We start from the raw sequence: 27,367 nt of genomic DNA on the forward strand, positions 1-27,367 counted from the left end.
AATGAATGCTTCAAAGGTCAGCGGAGCAAGGGCGGGGGTTTGGGGACCATGGTTTAAGGGGACTTCTAAGTCATTTGGCAAAATAATTCTATTATGAAAACATTCTGCATCCCACTTTGAAATGTGGCGTCTGGGGTCTTAAATGCTAACAAGCAGCCATCTAAGATGCATCAATTGGTCTCAACCCACCTGGATCAAAGGAGAATGAAGAACACCAAGGTCACACGATAACTATGAGCCCAAGAGACAGAAAGGGCCACATGAACCAGAGACCTACATCATCCTGAGACCAGAAGAAGTAGTTGGTGCCCGGCCACAATCGATGACTGTCCTGACAGGGAGCACAACAGAGAACCCCTGAGGGAGCAGGAGATCAGTGGGATGCAGACCCCAAATTCTCACAAAAAGACCATACTTAATGGTCTGACTGAGACTAGAGGAATCCCGGCGGTCATGGTCCCCAAACCTTCTGTTGGCCCAGGACAGGAACCATTCCCAAAGACAACTCATGAGACATGAAAGGGACTGGACAGTGGGTAGGAGAGAGATGCTGATGAAGAGTGAGCTCCTTGTATCAGGTGGACACTTGAGACTGTGTTGGCATCTCCTGTCTGGAGAGGGGATGGGAGGATAGAGAGAGTTGGAAGCTGGCAAAATTGTCACGAAAGGAGAGACTGGAAGGGCTGACTCATTAGGGGGAGAGCAAGTGGGAGTATGGAGTAAGGTGTATATAAACTTATATGTGACAGTCTGACTTGATTAATAAACGTTCACTTGAAGCTCAATAAAAGTTAATAAAAAAAAAAAAGTGGCTGCAGCAGTATATGGACAGAGAACTGCCAGAAATTCAAGTTAGATTCAGAAGAGAACAAGGAACCAGAAATATCATTGGTGATGTCAGATGGATCCTGATTGAAAGCAGAGAGTACCAGAAAGATGTTTACCTGTGTTTTATTGACTATGCAAAGGCATTCGACTGTGTGGATCATAACAAATTATGAATAACGTTTTGAAGAATAAGAATTCCAGAACACTTAATTGTGCTCATAAGGAACCTGTACATAGATAGAAGCAGTCCTTCGAAAAGAACAAGGGGATACTGGGTGGCTTAAAGTCAGGAAAGGTGTGCATCAGGGTTACATCTTTTCACAATACCTATTCAATCTGTATGTTGAGCAAATAATTCAAGAAGCTGTAGTATATGAAGAAGAACGGGGCATCAGGATTGGAGGAAGACTCATTAACAACCTGTGTTATGCAGATGACACAACCTTGCTTGCTGAAAGTGAAGAGGACTTGAAGCACTTACTAATGAAGGTCAAAGGCCACAGCCTTCAGTAAGGATTACACTTCAACATAAAGAAAACAGAAATCCTCACATCTGGACCAATGAGCAACATCATGATAAATGGAGAAAAGATGGAAGTTGTCAAGGATTTCATTTTACTTGGATCCACAATCAGCACCCATGGGAGCAGCAGTCAAGAAATCAAAAGACGCATTGCATTAGGCAAATCTGCTGCAAAAGACCTCTTTAAAGTGTTGAAAAGCGAAGATGTCACCTTGATGACTAAGGAGCGCCTGACCCTAGCCATGATGTTTTCAGTCACCTCATATGTATGTGAAAGCTGGAGAATGAATAAGGAAGACCAAAGTAGAATTGACATCTTTGAATTCTGGTACTGGAGAAGAATATTGACTGCCAAAAGAACAAGTGTGTCTTGGAAGAAGTACGACCAGAATGCTCCTTAGAAGTAAGAACGGTGAGACTACATCTCACATACTTTGGACAGGTTATCAGGAGGGATCAGTCACTGGAGAAGGACATCATGCTTGGTAAAGCAGAGGGTCAGTGAAAAAGAGGAAGACCCTCAACGAGATGGATTAACACAGTGGCTACAATAATGTGTTCGAGCGTAACAATGATTGTGAGGATGGCATAGGACCAGGCAGTGTTTCATTCTGTTGTACATAGGGTAGCTATGAGTCGGTACCGACTGGACGACACCTAACAACAACAGTGTGATGTATTAAATTTGGTGTTTTATTTGAACTATGAGTGAGCAAATACAATTTAGCTCATTTTGTGCTGGTTGGTCTGAGACATGCAAAGACTCAGAATTCTAGATTTTCATGATCTAGAGGACTTTATAATGTCCCATATAGCTGGGAAGAGTGACAGAAGCTAGGAACAGAAGTCAGGATAAGAGTTTTAAATTTATTTATCATCAACACATAGAAACTTTGAAAAATGATAGGCTCAAGGGGAAGGCTCAGAGTTGGAAGACAGGAGAAGGAGGTTCCCTCAGATAATAGCTTACACTTGAAAGCACCTTGTGATTTACTTTAAAACTAAAAATACCCATGGTTTCCTATTTTCAAATGTATGAAATGCCAAAAACCATATAGCAATCTGTAGATAGAAGCCAGGAGAGACATTTGCCCTGGGAGCAGCACTGGGACAGGTTCGGGGGTGATGGGTATAGGAAGAAAGGATGAAGGTCTCTCCTACCCTACCCTGAGGATACCAGAACTCGACACTTCAAAACCTGGACATGCGGACACAATGATACTGATTTATGAGCCATTCTCAGTGCTTAATTCTCTGTGGCATACGTGCACTTCTGTATGAAATCTTTTCATCCCCCAAAGGAGGAAATGCTGCTGCTTACCTTTTGATGTGATATCTATAATCGGGGCATTGCTAGACATGTCAAGGAACTCCATTTTATTTTATTGTGACTTGATACAACTTGAATTTCTAATAAACAGACATGGTGGAGAAAGAAATGGGAGCCTTCTCTGTCACTAAAATATTAAAAATCTTTCATTACATAAGATTTAAGACATACAAAGGATTAAATGCTCAAAAGAAACTCTAGCTTATAAAGTAACAAAAGGGAGAGAAATTTTTCACTGATTTAGGTCATGGGAATATGTTTCAACCTCTGGAAATATGACACTGGTGCAGTACAGATTTCTTTTGGTGAGGCTGGTAACTGAGATTTTGCAATTTTGATGTAACGTATCTAATTGCGTATTTACTCCTTGAGTGTGCTGTTCATAACCTTTGTTTAAGAACTCAGAGCTTTGATGACAATTTTGGAAGCATTGCCTACTTAAAGAAACCCTGGTGGTGTAGTGGTTAAGAGCTACAGCTGCTAACCAAAAGGTCAGCAGTTTGAATCCACCAGGCATTTCTTGGAAATCCTATGGGGCAGTTCTACTGTGTCCTATAGGATCACTGTGAGTTGAAATCGGCTGGACGGCAATGGGTTTGGTTTACCTTCCTAAGACTCAGGGTGGCCTAACAGCTTGCACCATGCTCTTCCAATCTGCTGCCTTTTTCGTGTGTAGAACATTGGATTTTTTTTCATGAGTCAAGTACAAAATCTTTATTTTCATTGATGGCATTATTCCATAATAATTCTCTGCAAATTTTCTGCAAATGTTTGAGGCTATTTATAACCTCCTTTAAAATAATGTCTGTTTTCTGGTTTTTCGCAATATTATTCTTAAAATTTCTCTTTTTTTTCTCTCTTTCATTATTCTATGTATTTAAAAATAATGGCTCCAAGATAGTAGAAGGAACATTGGAAAGAATTTCAAAAGATTTGTAGCGAAATCCTGCTTCATTACTTACAAGCTGTGGGACCTATGGCAGGTCATATAACCTCTGACCCACCGTTCTTCAAAACCAAAAATGTGAATAATTTAACTGCTTCCTCAGAGTTCTAAAGGAGTGATAGAGGCTGGAGCACTTTGGTGTGTGTTAAAAGGATGATAAATACTAGAAAAATGAGCCCACTGACCTTGAGGACGTAAAAGTCACAGCTTCCCTGCTGATATTTTATGTTTTTTAATTTAATAAATTTATATATAACATAAAATTTGCCACTTTAACCATTTTTAAGTGTACAATTCAGTGATCCTAACCATATTCACAATGTTGGGCAACCTTCACCACTACCCATTTCCAAAAATTTCTTCATCCCAAACAGACACTCAGTATCCATTAAGCAAACATATGATACTTCATGTTTTTAATGTTTGTCAAAGTAGTTGAGAATAATTCAGTAAGTCTTGATTAGATTTACCTAAACACAGCAGGCTTTCATAAACCACAAGGGAGGAGTGGGTGGGCGAATGGGATGTGAAGGGAACAAAATAGTCTGTGTACAGCAAGACAGAAAAACAACGCACCTCTTCTGCCTTGTTTTCCATAGAAAACAGTAAGAAACACCCATGCCTATCATGATAGAAAGGAATGAAGGCAAACACTAAGCTAAATAATTTTAACTGCACGCTGTCAGCCTGGAGAGAGAGAGGCTCTTTATCTGCTTGGAAAACCATCAGGCTTCTCTTAACTCAACAGGAGCAGTGGGGGTTTTTCACATGTGTCTCCTTTGGGCAAGTGTTTTCACAGCACAATACATGGGAGGTTGCTAACTCAGTCAGCACATTGTGATAAGCCAAAGTCGCGGGCCCAGCTGGTTATTTGTTTATTCATTTACACCCAGCCTTGTTGTAAAAATGCTTTGAGGTGGCCCTGTCCAACAGTTTTGTTTTGTGCTTTGTGACTGGATCACATACTTAGTCATTAGAAGTGCAAGTGATCATTTCAAGAAACACTTGGGTGAGTAGAGTACTACAGACTTATCACAATAACTAAGAAAACAGAGTTTTGTTTTGTTTTAAACAGAAATTTCAGCAACAGTTGAAGTATGGCAAATCTGAGTTAAAATTATTAACAGTGTACTGTGCACTAAGGCATCATGAAGGTCGACTGGAGTTGCTGTGTTCCTGGCACATCCCAGTCCTCAACCTCAGAGAATTTTTACCTAATCCAGTGGCTCTTTATCAGAAAAGCTAAAGCACAGAGTCACTGGGATGTGTCACTAGAGCCTGAACAAGATGTTTATATAGTTACTGGTAATTTCACCCAAGCTTTTTTTTTTTTCCTTTAAGTTTACTGTTCAGGTTTTTTTTTTAATAGACTTTAGTTTTTAGGTTCACAGAAAACTTGTACAGAAAGTACAGAGATTTTCCATATACCCCCCTACACACACATACAGTTTCCCCTAGTATTAGCATCTTGAATTCCTGTGGCATCCTCGAGTGATACAAAAGTTAATGTGCTAACCAAAAGGTTGGAGATTCAAATCTGCCCAGAAGCACCTCAGAAGAAAAGCCTGGCGATATATGTACTTCTGAAAAATCAGCCATTAAAAGCCCCATGGAGCACAGTTCTACTCTGTCACACGTGCGGTCGCCATGAGTCAGGGTCAGCTTGATGGCAACTGGTCTGCATTCCAGCAAAACGTTTGTTACAACGGATGACCCAATATTGACACATTGTTATTAACTAAAACCCATAGTTTACGTTAGGGTTCACTCTTCTTGTTGCACAGCTCTATGCTACCCAAGCTAATTTTATCCTCAGACTAAACTGGACTATCCCTCCAAGGTTCAAGAACAAACATTTATTCTGGTAGATTTGCAAAACAGTGAACAGTGAAGCCTCTATCTTCAGAGAGACATATGTTTGAGGACTTGCTACCATTTTCTAGCTAGCTCTGTGGACTTAGACAAGTTTCTTAAACTCTTCGTGCCTCAGTTTCTTCATCTGAAAATGAGTTCCTGACTCATCAGGTTGTTGTATCAAGTGAAATAACACTTGTAAAATGCTTGGCACATTGTAAAAGCTTGTTGACATTGGCTATTGTTACTATGTTCCTATTGGCTATTGTTACAGTACTGTGTTAGGCCTTACAGATGCCAAGCTGACTAAAATACAGTCTGCCCTCCAGGAGCCTGTAGTGCAATAGGAAAGAGAGATATATGAATAAGTAATTAAAATGGAACGAGGGCAATGCAGTGTGGAAGAATACATAAAGAGCTGTGGGAGTCCTGAGAAGGAAGATACTAATCCAACCTGAGTAATCAGATAAGGTTTCTAGCAGCTGTGGTATTTGAACTGAGGCTCGTAGTTTGTGGCGTAGTTGTTCATTCGCCCAGGTCAATGGAGAGAGGCATGAACTCTAGGCCAATTCTCACCTATTAGCTGCTAACACACCACTCCAAGCGATCATCATTTTCACCACACTTTTTTTTTTTTTTATTGCCCTGTCTTTCTAGTTAGTCTCTCTGTTTTTACTTTTATACCTCTACAAACAATTCGCTTTAGGGTCGCTATGAGTCAGAATCAACTCAGTGGCACTGGGTTTGGTTTTTGGTTTGGTACAATCAATTCTCCATACAGCAGCCAATGAGGGAGGTGGAGCTTTAAATCCATAAATCAGCTCATGTTATACTCTGCTGTCAATTTTCCATACATTTTGTAGAAAATTTGAAGTCTTAACATTACAATGCCTATATAACATGACCCCTCATTACCTTTCCAACCTGATTTCCTGTGAATTTCCTCTTTTGTCCCTGGCTTCAGCTACGTCAAGCTCATTGGTGAGCCAGTTTTCATTTCTTTCATTTTGGGGTATTTGCTTCTGCCTGGGATACTTTTCCTACAAATATTTTTGTGACTCTCTTTCTCACTCATCATTCAGTTCTCTCCTAAAAAAATTATGTCCCTAAATGGTACAGCATCTCCGTATCCGCTTCTCTTGATTTATTGGTTTTATTGATTGAATTTTTGTTGTTGTTGTTTGTTTGTTTTATATACATCTGGAAAGCTGCCTGTCTGAGGTGATGCTTGAGTTGGGTTTAAAGGATTAGTTAGCCAGATAAGAAAGGGGGAAAGGGGAATCCCAAGTCAAAGGACTGGCATGTCAAAAACCAGACGACCAAACAGGAGAAATGCAGGTGGTTCAGTCAGAGGGAAGGGTGTTATACAGGTAAATGACTGAAAGGAAACTCAAGAGGAAAACAGGGCCATCTGATGAACACACAAGCATGGATGGCACAGGTCCTGCTTCTCTAACCCCTGTCTCCCAGCAGCATGTCCTTCTTTGTTGTTGTTGTATGCCATGGAGTCGACCCTATATGACAGAGTAAAGTTGCCCCATAGGGTTTCCTAGGGTGTCATTTTTTATGGGAGCAGATCACCAGGTCTTTCTCCCACATAGCTGCTGGTACGTTCGAACCACCAACCTTTCGGTTAGCAGGCGAGCACCTAAACATTGTGCCATAAGGGCTCCTTATATCCTTAACTAGCTGCTAATCCCATATTTCATGACTTCCAATGGTGTTTCCCAACCTTTTTTTAATATTGCCACCCCCTAAGAAGTCATTTATTGAAGGATTGCTAATTCTCAAAGTCACCCCCCTGGAGAAGTATGAAGACGTGTAGCATGGAAGGGAAGCCAAGGCTCTGAGCAACCAGGCTCAGTACTATACCGTGCATGCTCCGAAGCTTGTGTTTTTTTTCAAAAACTCAGTGCTTACACAGCATCTATTTCCATTTAATGAACACACAATTCTGTCATGATTGGTAATCTAGTTTCTAAATTCATGTTAGATTTAAAGTAGCAAAACAGAAAGGGAGAAGGGCTGACACAGCCAAACACATGACAGTGACAAATGGGGGCTGATGACAGCCTGGTAACAGGCAAAACACAGAGAAGCAGTGATAATCACATCTAATAACATAAAGCACATCAGTTTGAGGCCAGTTAATATGAGGGCAAATGGGCCGAGGTATGTCAATAAGCAGAATTTTACTCATGTTCATAATGTTGTTCCTAAATGATCCCCACATTATCTTACCTTTAGGAAGATAAAGAATGGGAATTTTTTTGCCAGAATTTCCAATAAAAATGTTTAAAATTTGATGCTCAAAGAAATAAACCTAAATGTATCTGGAAAACTTAGCTATCCATAAAAACTTATTTCTCTTCCTTTTCCTCTTTGTCTTTCCTTTTTTCTTTATTTTATATCCAACCAGCCAGTTTGTTTGAATTGACTTTTCTCAGGAATGATTGATTCAGACAGGATGAAAGTGATTTAATTAGTTGCTCACAAGGAAATAGCCTGAGAGATTTAAAAAGAAAATTGACCAAAATCAAAGTATTGAAAAAAAAATCTCTTAACACAAAATAACATGATAAAAAGCACCAGAGAACCTCAAAGTCTGTGTTTTGTGGGTGAAGAAGGGAAAAGGCAAGGTTGCTGTTGGTTCTACTTGCTTACTGTTCAAAAACCACTGCTTTCGTCTCTGGCTTGCAGCAAACTGATGGACTCCACTTTCTAGACAAGAGACTCAGAAGGCTCTGAAGAGCTGCTTTATTTGGTGCAGCTTCAAAGGACACTTTGAGGACAGGATGTCTGGTAATCTAACATAAAACCTTACAGGGGGAGTTCTGGGCTGAGCTCTACAACCATGTTATCAGTAAGAGGCAAACTCATGCCAGTTAGGCTATTTGCCCTGGCCATTTCCTTTATTTCTATTAATCTATGGCAACATTGTAAATAAAAGCTCAGGCTTCAAATATTTCTATATCTTGGAGACTCATTCTTGTGTAGGTAATTCTTGTATTCCAAGCAGTAAAATTCAAGAGGTAATTTCAAGAGTTAATGATTTGAAAATGTAGAACTTGAGGTTATGGTGTTCACTTTCATCAAAACTCTCTTCTTCTTGACTTGTATGGCATAATTGTTTCTGGTTTTTCTCGTATCTCTCTGACTACTCCTGTTAGTTAGGCTCACTTGTTCCTCTCCAGAGCCCATCTCAGCATGTTCACCATGGCTGCAGCCTCAGCAACTCTTCTCATGCTAAATACTTTGTCTTGTGGGTTTCATGGTTTGATTTCTCATCATATTCTATAAGCCTTCAATTTTTCTTTAAAAAAAGTCCAAAGAATATTCCATGTACAAACATTCTCATTATAAGAGAAACTGGGCATACATCAAGTACTCCCCCTTAATGGCATTCTACAGCCTGGAAATTTCTACAATAGTTTTATTTATATTTACATTTATCTTTTGTTTGACTCTTTTGTAAATGAATTAAAAGAAAACAGAACCTATACACTCTCTTCGTTATGGTGGATGACGTGCCAATGCCCTGTGGTCAAAGTTACTCTCAGGAGTAAAACCCCATGGCAATGCCATTTTGGTCTTTATTTTGGTGATGCTACTTAGTTGTTCTTTAAAAATCAGAGTACAAATGAAAGGAAAGCAGGGTTGGTCTGGTTTTGTTTTTTTTATGTCATACATTCACCAGAAAATCATGTTTTTTTGTAATGAATAGTGTTGCGCATTAAAATTCTCAATACATAATATGTCAGGAAGGAGAGGACAGTTACAAAAATCCGAGGTTTAAATTCATTTTCCTATATGACAATTCTACTTCTTATGAACATGTGGGTATAACTGTGGCTTAACAAAAAAAAAAAAAAAGACATGCTCAAATCAGATGTGTTTGGTCCTCTCTTTGAAATACTCCCTAATTGATAACATATTTGCTTAGCCACTATAGTGGATAGTTAATACTTAAAACCTGAAGATTTTTTTTTAAGAGTTAACAGAACATCTGGGTGGCTATAAAAACTGTGATTTGGGATAAGTTTCTAACTGTAGTTTCTCATTGTTTTGTTTGAGAGTGTCGGTTCCCGTACAGTTACACCTGCATCTAATTTCTACTAAACCTGAATATCAAGAATTTTTACTCATAGAAGTCGTATTTAAGCCTTACAGAAAATAAGAAGCCTAAATACTGAACTTTCCTGCTTGTCTCCAGCCCATGCCTGAGCCCTGGCGTTTGTTTCTTCTGCTATAACGTTTTGCTGTGCTCTGGTGGTGAAGTGGTTAAGAGCTCAGGCTGACATTTTTTTTTGTTTGATTTGAACCCCTGCTGAGAATTTGCATTTCTAACAAGTTCCCAGGAAGTTATACGTAAGAATTACCTAGGGATCTTGTTAAAATATAGGTTCTGATTCAGCATATCTGCTGTGGAAATGCAAATTCTCATCAGGGAACTTGTGAAAAATGCGAATTATCAGCAGGGGGTTTGAACTGGACTGATTGGTTAGAGGCCCTGCTAGAAATAATAGAAAGATTTAAGAGGTATTTAGCTGATATAACCAAAACCAAAAAAAAAAAAAGAAAGAAAAACAAACCCATTGCCATCGAGTCAATTCCAACTCATAGTGACCTTATAGCAACCAGACTTTGTGAATTAATGGTTGAGGAGGGATGGATAGTTAGGCAGGTGTGGTGTCTGTAAGTGAAGAAAAAGGATTAGAGTGTTGGAGACAGCTGGTACTGATCTCCTGGGCCAGAATTTTTTATTTGTAATCTATTCATAGAAGTAATAAAATTATTCTATAGCTAATCCCTGCTGAAATAGCCATAGCCAGGGAAATGTTTAGAAGTATGGCACAGGAAGCCTCATGGAGCCAAAGTCATCTGCTCAGTAGGGTAGCATTTTCTAGATTACACTCTACTTCAAAGCTTCTCTTTGTAGCAAAATATCAGGGGCTGAAACAATACTTTGTCTCAGTTCAGCTGGGCACAAGACAAGCAGATCAGAGAAGGAGAAAAAGACAGAAGTGAGGGGAAAGAGGAAAAATTGAAAGGTATAATTACAGCTACCATTTTGTAGAGACCATTGGAGAAAAGCAAACTTCCTTATAAATAAAGTTGACAAAAACTCTAGACCTAAAGTATGTTTTTCCAGAAAATTGAAGGGAATTGACTTAAGAGGTATCTAATGATTTTGAATGCACACTATGTGCCAGTCACTGCCTACTCACTGTCCATGCTTAATCACATTTATTTCTCTTAATAGTCCTGTTAGGTAAGAATCGCTGCTCTCTAACACTCCATTCTTCTCCTTTTACAGTTAAGGACACTGAGTATCATGAACGTGAAGGTATTTGCCCAAGACAGATCAGCCAAATGGAACTTGGATTTCAACACAGGTCTTTCCAAGCTTTTCCTACCATGTCACACTGCATTTATAAAACAGGTGACTCTTTCCATTTGACATACACACACACACAGACCTACAAGGGACCAACATTACACCACAAGTAAAGTGGGACTGGATGCCATGGCTACAAAAAAAGAGATACACACCCAGCACAAGAAAAGTCTGTAGAGCAGACAAGGTCTCAAACTGTCCCCTTAGAGACAGAGCTAAAAATTTCATCAGTTCCCTAAACAGCAAAGATTAGAAAAGTTAATACCAGACCCATAATGCATATGATTTCTAGTTTTATATATATATATATGTAATCACTACCATTCAGTATTGTACAGTTAAACTTTTTCAGTTATTGTACATTTAGGTCTGCTTCCTTTGTATAAAACAAACCAAAAACCAAACCTGATGCCATTGAGTCAATTCCAACTGAGAGTGATACTATAGGACACAGTAGAACTGCACCTTAGGGTTTCCAGGGAGTGGCTGGTGGATTTGAACTACCAACCTTTTGTTTAGCAACCTAATGATTAACCACTGTGCCACCAGGGTTCCTTTCTTTGTATAGTCTTGATTTAATACAACCTCTTTTGTTTAATTAACATTAGAAATATGAACCAGATGGACATAATTGACAATTACAGTCAGGAATTTGGAGCCCAACATAGACAAAACCACATTTATATAATACACTTTAAGAATATCTTAGAACAAAGTTAATTCTTGTTTATGCTGAAAATATACAAATTCACTCAAATTAGGCTCATTGAATACGTTTTAGTGCAAGGCATTGTGAAAGACACACAGAAATCAATAAAACATGGCTCCCACCATCAAGGATCTTGCAATCTAGGAGGCATATACAACATGTTTAGTAATGACAATAGTAAAAGAATTTATTAAGTACCATAAAAAACTAGGCAAAAATAAAATGAGCTAAAAAAAAAAAAATGAGAGTTCCAGTTATTATAGCGAAAACCCTGGTGGCGTAGTGGTTAAGTGCTACAGCTGCTCACCAAGATGTCAGCAGTTTGAATCCGCCAGGTGCTCCTTGGAAACTCTATGGGGCAGTTCTGCTCTGTCCTGTAGGGTCACTATGAGTTGGAATCGACTCAATGGCAATGGATGGGTTATTATGGCTTCATAGCAAGTTTTCCCAGAACTTTGCTGTTGTGAGTTGCCATCGAGTCAGCTCTGACTTATGGAGACCTCACGTGTGCAGAGCAGAAGTGCCCCACAGGCTTTTCAAAGCTGTGATCCTTTGAAAGCAGATCACCAGACCTGACTTCTGAGCAGGGCTTCCTTTGAACTGGTTCGTTCTTATTCAAAAGTCTAACGAGAATTTGCATTTCTAACAAGTTCTTTGCAAGAATTTGCATTTCCACCCCTGATATACTGAATCAGAACTTACATTTTAACAAAATTTCTAACAAGTTCTTTGCGAGAATTTGCATTTCCACCCCTGATATACTGAATCAGAACTTACATTTTAACAAAATCCCCAGGTAATTCTTAAATGTAAAACCTCCTGGTAACTTGCTAGAAATGCAAATTTTCAGGAGGGATTCTAACCTAAGTAAACCAGTTCGAAGCCCTGCTTCCAAGGAGGCTCTGGGTGGGTTTGAACCTCCACCCTTTCCATTGGTGGGCCAGTGCTTAACCACTTGTACCACCTACTCCTAATAACAACAGTAAAAGAATGTATTAAGTACCATATATGAAGCAAAAATAAAATGAGATTAAAAAAAAGAAATTTCTAGTTATTATGACTGCATAACAAGTCATCCCAGAATTTAGTGATGTTAAATACCCATTTATCTTTCTGTGAAATTAGGACCAGGCACAGCAGGGACAGGTTGACTCTGCTTCATGATGTCTAGGGCCTTAGCTGGATGGCTCAAAGTCTGGCAGGAATCATCTGAAGACTCATTTTTTTCCCACAGGTCTGGCAGTTGATACTGCCTAGAGGGTTCTGGGTAGACTTAAAGTCATTACATCAAAAAGAATTGGTCAGTGTTCAACCATTTCAAGAGGTAGCAAGCATATAATCAGGAACTGGCAGTACTGAAGGAAGAAGTCCAAACTGCACCAAAGGCATCTGTGAAAAACTGGGCTTCAGGAATTGAAGGAATATCAACTGAGATGTTTCAACAAACGGATGCAAGGCTGGAAGTGCTCACTCATCTCTGCCAAGAAACCTAGAAGAGAGCTGCCTGGCCAACTGACTGGAAGATCTCCACATCTATACCTATTTCCAAGAAAGGTGATCCCAGCCAATGTGGAAATTATCTAACAATATCACACACAAGGAAAATTTTGCTGAAAATCATTAAAAAGTGGCTGCAGCAGTATATCAACAGGGAACTGCCAGAAATTCAGGCCGGATTCAGAAGAGGACGTGGAACCAGGGATATCACTGCTGATGTCAGATGGATCTTGGCTGAAAGCACAGAATACCAGAAAAATGTTTACCTGTGTTTTGACTATGCAAAGGCCGTTGACTGTGTTGATCGTAACACATTATGGATAATATTGCAAATGATGGAAATTCCAGAACACTTGTGCTCATGAGGAACCTGTGCATAGATCATGAGGCAGTTGTTTAGAGAGAACAAGGGGATACTGATTGGTTTAAAGTCAGGAAAGGTATATGTTGGGGTTGTATCCTTTCACCACACCTATTCAATCTGTATGCTGTGCAAAAAATCTGAGAAGCTGAACTATATGAAGAAGAATGGGGCATCAGGATTGGAGGAAGACTCTTTAAGCCAGTTAAGCAGGTGACACAACCTTGCTTGCTGAAAGTGAAGAGGACTTGAAGCACTTACTGATGAAGATCAAAGACCACAGCCTTCAGTATGGATTATACCTCAACATAAAGAAAACAAAAATCCTCACAACTGGACCAAAAAGCACATCATGATAAATGGAGAAAAGATTGAAGTTGTCAAGGATTTCATTTTATTTGGATCCACAATCAGCACCCATGGGAGCAGCAGTCAAGAAATCAAAAGACGCATTGCATTGGGTAAATCTGCTGCAAAGGACCTCTTTAAAGTGTTGAAACGCAAAGATGTCCCCTTGAAGACTAAGGCGTGCCTGACCTAAGCTATGGTATTTTCAATTGCATCATATGCATGTGAAAGCTGGACAATGAATAAGGAAGACTAAAGAAGAATTGACCCCTTTGAATTGTGGTGTTGGTGAAAAATATTGAATACACCATGGACTGCCAAGAGAATGAACAAATCTGTCTTGGAAGAAGTACATCCAGAATGCTCCTTAAAAGCAAGGATAGTGGAACTGCATCTTACATACTTTGGACATGTTGTCAGGAGGGATCAATCCCTGGAGAAGGACACCATGCTTGGTAAAGTACAGAGTGAGTGGAAAAGAGGAAGACCCTCAACGAGATAGATTGACAATAGCACCAACAATGGGCTCAAGCATAACAACAATTGTGAGCATGGTGCAGGATCAGGCAGTGCTTCATTCTGTGGTACATGGGGTTGCTATGAGTGGGAACCAAATCAACACCACCTAGCAACAGCAAAAAAAGACCTAAAGAGCTGGCAGGCTGGAATAACTGGGCTCCTCAGGCATCTCACACCATCTTTATGTGGCCTCTCCACATGGTTTCTCCACCTTGACATGCACCTTGAGAGAGAGCCCCAGGTGAAAGCTGTATCGCCTTTTCCGAACTAGCCTTAGGACCCACACAGTGTTACTTCCTCTACATTCGATTTGTTAGAAGCAATCTGCTAAAATTAGCCCATTTTTAAAGCAAGGAGAATTGGATTCCACTTTTTGTGGAAGTAGTATCAAAGAATTCATAGACATGTTTTAAAATCACCACACTGGGAGATAAGAGAAAGCTTCATGGACGCACTACTATTTGAGCTGGGCATTGAAAGTTGAATGCAATTTGAGCAGCAGAGATGGGATGAGTGGGGTAAACAGAGTGCATAGAACACATTGGTTAGACTAGAGCTCTGGGAGTGTGAGAGGTGAGGCTGAAAACATAGATGGGGATCGAGTTGTGGTAGGGCTTACTAAATGAATGCCAAGCTAAGGAGCTTGGATTTTATTCAGCTGGGAATGGGAACTATTAGAACAGTCGTTTTCAACCTTGGCTGCCACTGCTTATCACCTTGGTAACTTCAAAAATACTAATTCCTGGGTTCCACTCCCAGTGATTTTAATTTAGTTGTTCTAACATGTAGGCTGAGCATCAGGATTTTTGGAAGCTTCCCAGGTGATGATAATGGCAGCCAAAGCTGATTGAGAACCACTGCACTAAAAGATTTTGAGGAGCTAGGTAATACGATTACCAACCATTTTACCCTCTCTCTCTCTGGGAACCCAGAAAGTAGTTTATGGCAGATCTGTTTTTGTTTGTGTGTTTGTTTTTTATAAAGCTAAACTCCTGAAGACCTTTGTGGTTGTTTCAGTAAGATGCCATGGTGTCAGTAACTCTGAACCCATCAAAATGTAGGCATCTCCTTTACCATTTGATATTACAGTTTAATGTAATCTTGAAGATAAAAGCTACTGATTGGTTGAGTCTCTTCAGAAGCTAGGGTTTCATAGCTTGTATTCAGGAACCAGGATCCTGATAGACCTGAAAGTAAAGTGCTTATATCAGGGGCCTAGCTATGGAAATTAGCACATATGGCAATTAGTTTTAAATTCCTGAATGATATTTCACAGTTGGTGAAGGAAACTGCTACAGCCAATAGAAACTGCTCTTTAGTGCCCCTCCTCAAGCAGCACCCAGGGCACATACCCTACCTGCCATACCTTAGTTACACCTCTGGCATACCTCCTCTTGAATCTGTACATGTCAGGGAATTGGCATGGTAGCTAGTTTTTAGGACTTGTAACAACCTCATTAGGTATTTTTTAAAATACCTGAACCTCCACCTTTCCCACCTGCCGTTCCATCCTACCCTGCATTCTAATAGTAAAAGGTAGGCGTATTAAAATACCCATGGCAGAGATACCTAATATCATAAAATAAGTATAGTTCTAACAGATTTTAAATTGATAAATGAAAGTCTTATATATTGGATTCTAGAACCATTGTTATATTGGGTCAACACACTATTCTTTATTTCAGTGGTATCAAGAAATTTCATATCTCATGGATTTATGCTTAATATACTTTCAACTATATTATCATATTCCTTACCCAAAATTCCACAAAGGAGGTTTTATTATTCCCATTTCCCAGATAAAGAAAATGAGATGTAGAGGGATTGTGACTTGGCCAAGGTCATAGAGCTGTTTAGGTGGCAGAATAAAATTTGAACACAGCTGTTCTGATTCCAAGTTTAGTGTTCTTTACACTGTAACATATTTTATGTTTTGGGAGAGTGGGAACATAATTTCTTTTCATTGTATCAATCTTAGAAATGTAGGCATAGTTAAAAATGTTGGTTTCCTTTAATATATTTTGAGATTACATTTAAACTTTTTAAAAATGTCATATATATTTGAGCATAACTGCTTTTTTAAAGTAATGAGATCTTTAATTTACTGTGTGCTTTTAAAATATTTTTTATTTGACATATACTTATCTCTTTTAAATTTAAAAGGATACCTTATATTTATTAACACTTAATTTTTGGGGAGAAAAAGTCCATTTTACTTTGGAGGTTTTAATCTCATCCATTTTCAACCTCTAACTTTCAGACTGATTATTTCAAATCTGCAACTAGGCCTTTATTTATACCATCTCATTATTCTAATTGCTTATCTTGGGACTGCAGAGGGTTTATTTTAGAAAAAAAAAATTTTTTTTTTTTTTTGAGAACTTATGTGCGAATACCTTTGGGGATACAATGATGAGTAAGATTGCAAGTCTTTTCCATACGACCCACTTTTCTGGTGGAACAGTGACAAGAAATGCATGAGGCACTTCAGAAGAGGCTACAGCAAGGTTCCTACAAGGAGATGATACGATTTTCTGTCCAGTATGCAAACTTACTATACCCAATGCTTGGACTTCTTGATTGCCAAATTGTATGCACTTAAATATAACAAATACAATTTTAGTAAATGCTCTTCAGTTTTCTTTGTTAAAAGAAATTACGAGATTGAACCTACCTTTTTGTAAATCACAATTTATAAATCTTACAACTTTAATTTTTATTTGATTCTTAATGCATCTTCTTACTTGCCCACATTAAAACTGCTTTGCCACTTATTTGCACAGCTTTGTGTTATCTTATTGAGATTTATCCCCATCTGCATGTGCTTCCTAGGGCTGCCATAACAAAATACGAAAAAGTAGGTGGCCTTAAAGAACCAAACTTTGTTTCACAGCACTGGAGGCCAGGAGTCTGAATTCAGGGTGCAGGCAGGGTCATGCTCCTCTGTCAGCCCCAGGTGAACATCCTCCCAGGTGAACATCCTCCCTTATCTCTTTGGGCTTCTGGTAACCCTGGACCTTCCTTTTCAGATGCATCTTCACTTGGCATCCGTCTTCCCTTTGTGTGACTCTCTTTCGGTGTTTGTTCTCCTCTTTTATAAAACACCACTCAAAAGGGGTTAGAACTCACCCAACTCTAGTGTGACCTTATTAATTTAACCAATAATATCTTCAAAGGAAAACCCTATTTCCAAACAAGGTCACATTCACAGGTACAGAGGTAGGACTTTGACTTTTTTTTTTTTTTGAGGAACACAATTCAGTCTATAGCAGCATGGTATTCAGTTATCTACAAGATGAACTTTACCTGCAGGCTTACAAATGGCACTGTGCTCTCACTTCCTTATCATTGCCATTTATAAACTACTCAGTAAGACAGGTCTCAGCACCATCATTATTGGTGTGTTGGTTTTGCTGAGTGGGCATTTAAATTTTCTGGTATTCTTGGGAGCAATAACCATCCAGTGAAAATATTTTTGGTTTATAGATGTGGCAGCCTGTTTCTGTAAACATTATAGCCTTGGAAACCCTATGGGGCAGTTTTACTCTGTCTTAAAGGGTCACTGTGAGTCAGAATCAACTTGAGGGGAGTAGGTTTGGTTTGGTTTTTTTATAGTTAAGCTAGTGGGTAGAATTACGGTTGCAGAAGTTACTTTCCAACCAAAAACAATCATTACAATGAGCACTTATTTACTGATTGTCATGTACTAACATCAATATTATAAATCAAATAATATCAATGATGAGTATCATATCTTTATATGATCTACCATTATATTTTTTGTGCTGGAACTTTCCCACATTCTACAAGTCAGAGCTTCTAATAACAGTTGTATAATCAGTTGGCAGGAGAAAATAGGAACCTTAAATAAAGTACTAAAAAAAGTACATTAGAGCCTTCGATATTTAAGGAAATACTCCTTGAAATCCATTTCTGGTTCTGAAAAGCATAATTATTTTACAAAATTAAATTAAAATTTATATGAGATACCAGTTTACCTCTCATTTCACTTTAATCACAAATCTCTAAGTCATATCAAGGGACCTCAGATTCACAGAGTCCCTTTTCTTCTCTGAGATTCTGAACTTGAACTTAGTACTCCTTTTTTCTGACCCCAGCAGCATGTCTTCGGCACTCTTCCAGATTCCCATGCTCTCTGAACTCCTTCTACCCCAGCAGGGCATCTACTTAGTCAGCCCATCTCAATTCACCTTGCCCACTGACTTCCTCCTGGCCTCTATGGCCAATCTTCACCTGCTGGGTCCTCCCCACCAAGCTGGTACAGAGATAGTCAAGAGACCAGATCCCAACTTCTAGTCCTGAGGCCTAGTCCTGATTTTGGCACTAATTACCGTGAGGTCTCACTTATCCTTTCGTGAGCATATATCATTGTCTCTTCACCATAAGGTAAAAGCGTTGCACAAAATCATCTCTATAATACTCCCTTTTAGCTTGAATATTAGTCCCAGGGTAGAATGAAGGGGAGTAGCATAGGTAAAACAAATGTATATTCTACCAGTATTTCATTCAGCATCTTTGCTTTTCAGCCCTTTTCAATGGTGGCTTACTTCAGCCTCTCTTCCAACTCTCTCCAGCGTCCATCTGATCAGATGTACTGATGAATAACAAAAGAGTTACAAAGGAAAAGGAAGTAAGTTACAGCTAAAGCATAAGGGAATTGTATTGTTATAATGGCTAAGCTCATCGACATGGGAGATAGTGTCCTGCATAAGAAACTGTGGAATTGTTCAGTGACTCTAAATTCAGATTAATTAAAAGTTCATTTTCCATGATATTGGAGTATCATGCTTGATGAAGGTTCATGACATCCTGATCCAGCCAAACTAGGCAGCTCATTCCCCAATGTGCCATAAGCATTTCTACCTTATGACCGCTAAAACCCCCTCTCCTTTCCTTTTTCTAGTTTTTTTAAGTTCTGCTTCATCTTCGATACTTCACTTGAGTTTTTTTTTTTTTGTACAGAGATTTTTTCCAACTGTCCAAGCCTGGAGTAACCTCTTGTTCCTTTGAATTGCTATAGTACAATTGTCCACTCCACTCATTTTATAATGACCTTATGTTACCATTTGTTTTATTTATCTCTTGGTGAATATATCCTGTCTTTCCAGTCAGATCTTAAATTTATTATAAAGGACCTTGTGTTAGCCTTTTTCTGCCCTCAGCATCTGGCTTAGTGCCTAGCAAACAATCATCATCCAATAAAAGCTTGTTGGTGGTAATGATACATAATTTCATAAGAATCACTCAAAAATTATTGACTGCATAATACTTGAAAGATGTTTTGTCTGACTCTTATTTGGCAACAACACCACATCTTCATTCATAATGAAACCAATCTTGGGCCCTGAGCACTAGTTAATGGGTGTCCAGAAGCTGAGTCTATTGAACATTTTCTCTGGACATAAAAAGTTTTTAGTAACCGTCAAAATGGTTGTGATGGTTAAAGTTGTGTGTCAACTTGTCTGGGCCATGATTCTCAGTGGTTTGGCGGTTATGTAGTGATGTAATCATCCTCCATCATGTGATCTGATGTGATCAGCTAATCAGTTGTAAAAGGAGTTACCTTGTGGGGGTGTGGCATGAATCCAATACACATATGGATGTTCTGGAAAAGCTTGATCACTGGCTCTGCATCCTGCATCTGGCTCATTGTCATCTCACCTCCAGTTTTTGAGACTTGAGCGAGTGGCCTGCAGTCTTACCTGCTGATCTTGGAATTTATCAGCCTCTACAGCCTGTGAACCAGCAGCCTACCATCTGACCTGCCGATTTTGGGTTCATCAGCCCCTGCAGTTATCTGAGTCAGGAGAAGCCTCCATCCTGACATTTAACCCGTGGACTTGTCACTTCCCAGCCTCTACAACTGCATGAACCATTTCCTTGAGATAAAACTCTGTATGTGTATGTGTGTGTGTATGTATATAGAGAGAGAGAGTACATTTTCCATGAAATATATATATGTGTATTTCACTGGTTGTGCTTCTCTAGAGAACCCAGCCTAAGAAATGGCCAATACTAATTAGCTAGCAGATACCACAAAATTTTTATGATCCTAGGGGTATTAAATGTCATCAAGATCCCTTACTATATAAAAGAGAACTGCAGTGCATTGGGTTTCTCTTTATATGTGACCTTTCTGGCTTTGGGTTTGTAGCTCTACCAAGATGATTTGCTGGGCTACAATCTTGCAAGGGATTGGTTAGTCTACTATGCAAACAGGGTGTGTAAAACCACCCAATAGGATTAAGTAACCTTGCAGTCACTACACAAATTAAGCAACTATGATATACCAAGGGCATTGGTCAGTTTTGCCATCCTGCTAGGCTTATCAGGGCCAACCATAAAAAGGTTTATGGGAACCTCACTACCATCAAGAAAAGCCTAGAGAAAAGCGTGTCGTTTAGACCCAGTGTCCCTGTGCTGAGACATCCTAGACCAGAAGAGACACAGCAAAAGACTGTACGAGGCACTGCAAGATGGCTAAGCAGCATGAGCAGCTGCAGCACAAGTGGCAGGAACTAGGAGACTGTCATGAAGCAGCTGCAGTGGGCTTGCCAACCCATGGAGCCAGGGAGAGCTAAGCATCTTTGGGCAAGAGTGGGGTGCCTCTGGGCACTTATCAGTGGAGCTAAAGAGCTGTAACACTTGCCCAAGCTGGGCAGAGGCCTGGAAAAGGCTCAGTAGCAGGCACCGCAGAGACAAGGGCCATCCGCCTGCAGGCACAGCCAAGAAGCTGAGAGCTGTCTTGGTTGGAAGCTATCTTGATTGAACAATTGTATGCTGTCTCCTGAGTTGTATCCTGTTACTTCCAAGTTAATCCTGATCCCTAGTTCTAGCCCATGACTTCCCTAATAAACCACATAATCATGAGTATGGTGTGTGAGTTCTATGTGGCCATTGCAATGAATTATCAAACCCAGCAAAGAAATAGACAGTGACATTGGGGCGGGGCGGGGGGGGCGGATGGCTGAAGTCAGAAATGCTGAAAAAGTTTTAGAGTGGAGGTAGGTCTGACCTCTACCTCACAGGAACCAGCTTTGTGCTGCTGCTGATTCTCATCCCTCCTACTAGATGTAGACAGGCCCTGATGCTAGTAGATTATAAGGACTACAAAACAATTACAGCTTACACGTAGAGAATATTTTACATATATTGACTCATTATAGTGTTTGCAACAACCCTTTGAGGTAGCTACTAATATTATCTCCATTTTATAGGTGAGGAAATAAGGCACAGAAAGGTTAAGTAACTTGCTCAAGATTGCACGGGTAATAAGTAAGAGAGCCAGGACTTGAACCTAGGCAGTCTGGTTCCAGAATCTGTGCCCCTAACCATACTCCCATTGAGAAATAAAATAAATGACATTATCCCCATCTTCAAGAAACTCGTAATGCAATTAAAAAAAAAAATTAGGGTCAAACTAATATGCCATGAAATAAGTTGGTTCTTCATCTTCCACAATGACTGAGTATGTATGAACCAGGAAATTTATTTTAATTAAAGAAATTTGAGTATTAGGTGGCTTTTTCAAATGGGAATGAAGACCACTGAGAACTGAAAGAGCCCGCAGGAAGAAATGCATCATGGTAGCTCAAGGTCAGCTTGTGAAACTCAGTTACTTTCCCATATTCTAGTTATTTTCCATTAGTATGAAAGCAGAAATGGGAGCCCCCGCAGAAGTGAAGAGGACCTTTCATCTTCCCAGGCAGAGGGACCTCTTGGGAAGGCAGGCTGATGAGAGCTGCGGGGGAGCAGAGCCATTTTAAAAACACATGAAAGTAAGAGCTTAAGAGAGAATTTTTATGAGGATGGCAAAGTCGAGGGTGTACACTTATACACGTACGCAGGAAACGTGGGTTAAAGCTGATCAGTGATTAAAATTCCTTAGACCTTTAAAATGCAAATGATTTGGAAAATGTTAGATATTTGAAAAGTAAGCACTCTCATTTATGGAAACCATAACATGGTCCTTTATTTTCGAAGCTATTCGAAGTTGCATAGAACTCACCGGAGCTTCAGTATAAATTATTAGGTAAAAACATTGCCTGCTGGGGCCTGGGAAAGAATTCCATTGATTTCTCATCCCTGTTTTTTTATCCTTAAGAAAGTGATAGAGCAATTTAACTTTCTTTTTTCACCTTTGTAGACATAATGGCAGAAACTCTTTAGAGGAAATGGGAAGACAATGTCACAGGCTCCTGTCTTTCAAGGCGGTAAATTCCCACTCACTGCCCTGGTGTCTTGGAGATTGAAGTCAAGCACACGTATTTTTGGTGACAGTCCATTTTTTCTTTGTCCTTCTGAACATGCTACTGCAGTTTTCTCTTCCTGATGCATGCTGCCAGCCGGATTCACAACTATGAATAGCGACTACTCTGGCCCTCTCCCTGGGACCATCTAATTACAAGGCTAAGTTTGAAGATTTCAACTTATTTTGGCATACAGGGTAGTGACTCAAGATTTAATTCTCTCCTCAGGCTATCTAATTAATAAAACGCTCTAATTTTTGTCAGGATACATTCAGCAGGGGTTTAAATAACTAGTTCTCAAAGAGCCCTATTTTACTATTGTCAAAGCTGTTCTTTAAATCTGCTAAAAATATTCCAGAATACAGTAACGGGAATGCACAGCTTCCTCCCCTTGTGAAGATATGTTGAGTTCCCTTTACATTTGACTGTTTTAAATATATTTTAAGAGGAGAAGGGGAGAAAGAGAATGGGAATTTTTGGCACCAAACTATCAGGCTCAAGTGACTAAAGATATGTCTTATCCCATCCATAGGGATTGGAAGGACAAAGAGTTTAAGATGGCTAGGCTTGTCCTTTCTTCCTTTCTCTCTATCTCCTTTCTTTTAAGTCTATATGTTTTACCTGAGCAAATGAATTTCACTACAAAATGTTGAAATCAGTTGAAGTTGCATTCTTCTCCACGAAATTAGGTAGGGAATTTTCCTTTTGGTTTTGTTTGAAGAAAATGTCACCACTGTTAGCAGTCAAAGATAGGAAACTTAATAGATTAGTGACAAGAAATAGAAACTATGTGTGGAGGTCAATGAATATACCATTATTTTGAAAATAACTGGAATGAAAAGATTCTCAAACCTCTATTTATAAGTCCACTTATTATAGTGAAACAAACAGCATGTTTTGTCTCCTGTGCTTCACTGCAATGAAATTTGGCTAATTTTTTTTTTTTTTTAAACCACCACCCATCTGCCAGTTTGTCATACTTTGGTGGCTTCCGTGTTGCTATGATGCTGGAAGTTATGCCACTGCTATTTCAAATGCCAGCAGGATCACCCATGGTGGACAGGTTTCAACAGAGCTTCCAGACTAAGACTAGAAAGAAAGGTCTGGTCATTTACTTCTGAAAAGCAGCCAATGAAAATCCCATAGATCACAGCATTGTCCAATATAGTGCTGGAAGACGAACCCCCTAGGTCAGAAGACATTACGCAAAAGCCATAGCGATGGACTCAAACATGTCAAGGATCATGAAAACAGCACAGGACTGGGCAACATTTCATTCAGTTGTACATGGGGTCACCGTGAGCCAGAGTCAACTCAGTGGCAACTAACAACCAGCAATAACTTTTTTCATTAATAATTTATTCATTAATTCAATAAGTATTTATTAAGCATTTTCTATATGTCAGGCAGTAGACTTTGGCATATAGAAAATTTTTATTTTAGGAAAATAATTTGTTCATTCAATACCATGTTTAGTGAGCATCTTCTGTGTGCCAGACAGTGTTCCAGGTACTGAGAAATAGCAGAGAAGGGCATAGATTAAAAAAAAACGAAACTTTGCCTTCTTGAAGTATGTGTTATAGTGGGGGTGACGAACAATTAACAACATAAATAAGCAAAATATACAGTACATTAGATAGTGACAAGTGCTAAGGAAAAAAATAAGGAAGAGAGAAATAGGAAATGTTCGGGTAAATTTTAATTTGAGAAGGTAGCCAAAGAAGGCCTAGTTAAGAAGTGGACATTTTCATAAAGACTAGAAAGAACTGAAGGGCTGATATTAAGGTCGAGAATGTTCTAGGCAGAAGACCAATGCACAGGTCCTCTGAGGTGGAGACGCCTCAAGGAGACCACTGTCATTAGAGCAGAGTGAGTGAAGGGGAGAAGAAAGGAAAGAAGTCAAAGAGATACTAGGGCTCGATCATGTAGAGTTTTATACATCATTTGAGGACTGTCTTTTGCTGAGTAAGATAAAGTTTTTTAGCAGATGAAGGTTTGAGGCAGCAGAACGACATGATCTGACAGGATTTAGCAGAATTACTGTGGCAGCTACTTTGGGAATAAGATAAAGGTGAGGCAAGTGCAGAGGCAAGGAGTCCAGTCTGGAGTTTGTTGCAATAATGCAAGTGAGAGACGGTGATGCATCTGACCAGGATGGTATCAAGGGAGTTGGTGAGATGCAATCAGATTTTGAGTATATGTTGAAAGTATAGGTAACAAGATCTATTGATCACTGGAAGCGGTATATGAGAGAGAGCAAGTAGTCAAAAATGGCCTCAGCAACTAGAAGGATCGAGTTTCCATTTACTCAGATGGGAAGAACTGAGAGAGGAACAAGATTTGAGAGAATGTCAGTAGCTTGGTTTTGGTCATATTAAATTTGAAATATGATCATAAGATATCCAAGTGGTGATACTAAGTAAGGAGTTCAGGGAGAGGTTCAGGTTGGGAAATATATAGAGAGAGAGGTATTCTACATATACATGGTATATAAAACCATAAAAGTGGATGAAATCTCCAAAAGGATGAGCACAAATGGAAAAGAGAAGAGGTCCAAGGACTGAACCCTGAGGCACATCTACATTTTGACTTCAGGAAGACGAAGAAGCACCAATGAAAAAGACTGAAAAGGAGTATCTAGAGAGGTAGGGAGACAGCCAGGCACGTGTGGTGGGTTAGTCTGGGTCTTCTGTGAAGATGAGAGGATAGAATTAAACATGCAATTATTTTGTTAGGAGAAATGCCTATGAGAGAAAATGAAGGAGGGGGCAAACAAAGCGAAGAGAGCCAACAGACTGTCATGCAAGTCTGACCAACAGTGAAGAGGAAAGGGAGGGAAAGTTGGTTGGATGCAGTTTAAGGAAGCCTCAGCAAGTCCTTTGGGAAGTCTTCAAGCCAAAGTCAGCCATCAAAGGGCTACATGTTTCCCAGGAATGAGCCTTGCTAATCTCCATGCCACACATAACCATTGGGAAGTACGGCTTCACCACAAATATGACAACGATTTGAGAGGTAGCAGTTGAAAATCTTGATCAGTTAAGCTCCCTGTAGTTGGAGGCCATAATGTCATGGATGTCCCACATGGTGACCCAATTATTTATCATTATATAACAGACCAACCCAAATTTTTGCCCCTTAAAACAACAATTTATTTTTATATGCCATGGTTATGTGAATATACTGGGCTCAGATAAGTGATTCTTGATTGAAGTCTCTCATTCAGTTGCAGTTAGATGTTGGCTGGAGCTGGAGTCATCTGAAGGCTTGACTAGGCTGAAACTCCAAAATGACATCTTCACTTGTGTGTCTGGTACCTCAGTGTTATTCACACATGGATGTTTAGGGCTATAAAAGGCAGGAAACAGAATATGCAAGTCCTCATAAAGGCTAGAAATGGAAATTACAGTGTTATTTCCTCCATATGCTCTTGGTCAAAGTAATGTCAGGCCAGTCCATATTTAGGGAGGTAGAGAAAGAGACTCTACTTTTTGAGTGATATGTACTTACAGAGAGAGAATGAATTTATGGTAGCCATCTTTGGAGATAATATACAAATGCCAAGTGAAGAAAATATTTGAAAAAAGGAGGAAGTCATCAATTACGTCAAATGCTGGTGATAAATCATAAAAATGTACTTATCAATATAATCTTACTAATAAAATTTTCCCTATAATAGTATCGGTAAAAGCATAACTGAACTATGGGAGGAGAAAAATTAGAGCTATATAGTATAGACAGTTTTTTTCAACTTTTCATCTAAAGGAAGGAGAAAAATGAGACAGTAGCCGAAGAAGGAAGAGGCATCAAGAGAGTGTTGTTTTAAACTGTGAGACATAGCATTGTGTCTATGATCCAGTAGAAAAGGGGAAACAGATGATAAAGGAGAGAGAGGGGAAATTACTGAAATAATTTCGTTGGGGAGATAAAAGAGGATGAAACTAATGTACAAGTGGAGGATTGGCCTTGGCCAGATGCAAGGACAGCTTATGAGCATAGAGCAAGTAGCTGGGCAGAGGTACTTGGGGAGCTGGGGAATTTCTTTTCTGTTTACATCCATTTTCCCAGTGAAATAGGAAGCAAAGTGATCGCCTACTAATAGGGGTGGGGAGAAGATGTTGGAGGTTTGCGGAGAGAGGAGAGTCACGAAAGTCATCCAGGAGAGTAGAAGGAGTTGATTGGCTCCTAGAGTAATTCCTGTGCAACCTTAGGAACCTTCTGGAGTTCATGAATTCAGAGAGTGACGAGTCAGCATAGGTCTGTATTTTATATCAAATATCTTCAGCAGCACAGTGCAAGCATGGACTAGAAGGAGATATGGATTTAACCAGAGTCGTGGCTTAGCCAAGGAAGTAAGGTAAGACTAGAGAGAGGCAAGGGAATGATTATAATAATTATATTATATTATGATTATAATAATTGACAAATATGCTAACTTTGATCACCAGAGTTGTTTCCATCTCCAAATACTATGTTTTTGTGCTTGTGGCTTTTTAAATATTGCTAGTGTTTGTTTTATTCCTGCCTTCATTCGGTAACTTAGAACTTTCCAACATTTGAATGGGCTTGCCTGGAAGGTGGTGAGTTACCTCACTTTGGAAATACCTATGCAGAAGCTGATCAGATGCTTTGTGTGGGATATTTAAAGACTTTGTACATCAGAAAAATGTTGTTGTTGTTAGGTGTCATCAAGTTGGTTCTGACTTATAGTGACCCTATGTACAACAGAATGAAACACTTACCAGTCCTGTGTCATCCTCACAATAGTTGCTGTGTTTGAGCCCATT

The sequence above is a fragment of the Loxodonta africana genome, chromosome 8, assembly GCF_030014295.1.
Source record: "Loxodonta africana isolate mLoxAfr1 chromosome 8, mLoxAfr1.hap2, whole genome shotgun sequence".
Classification (NCBI taxonomy): domain Eukaryota; kingdom Metazoa; phylum Chordata; class Mammalia; order Proboscidea; family Elephantidae; genus Loxodonta; species Loxodonta africana.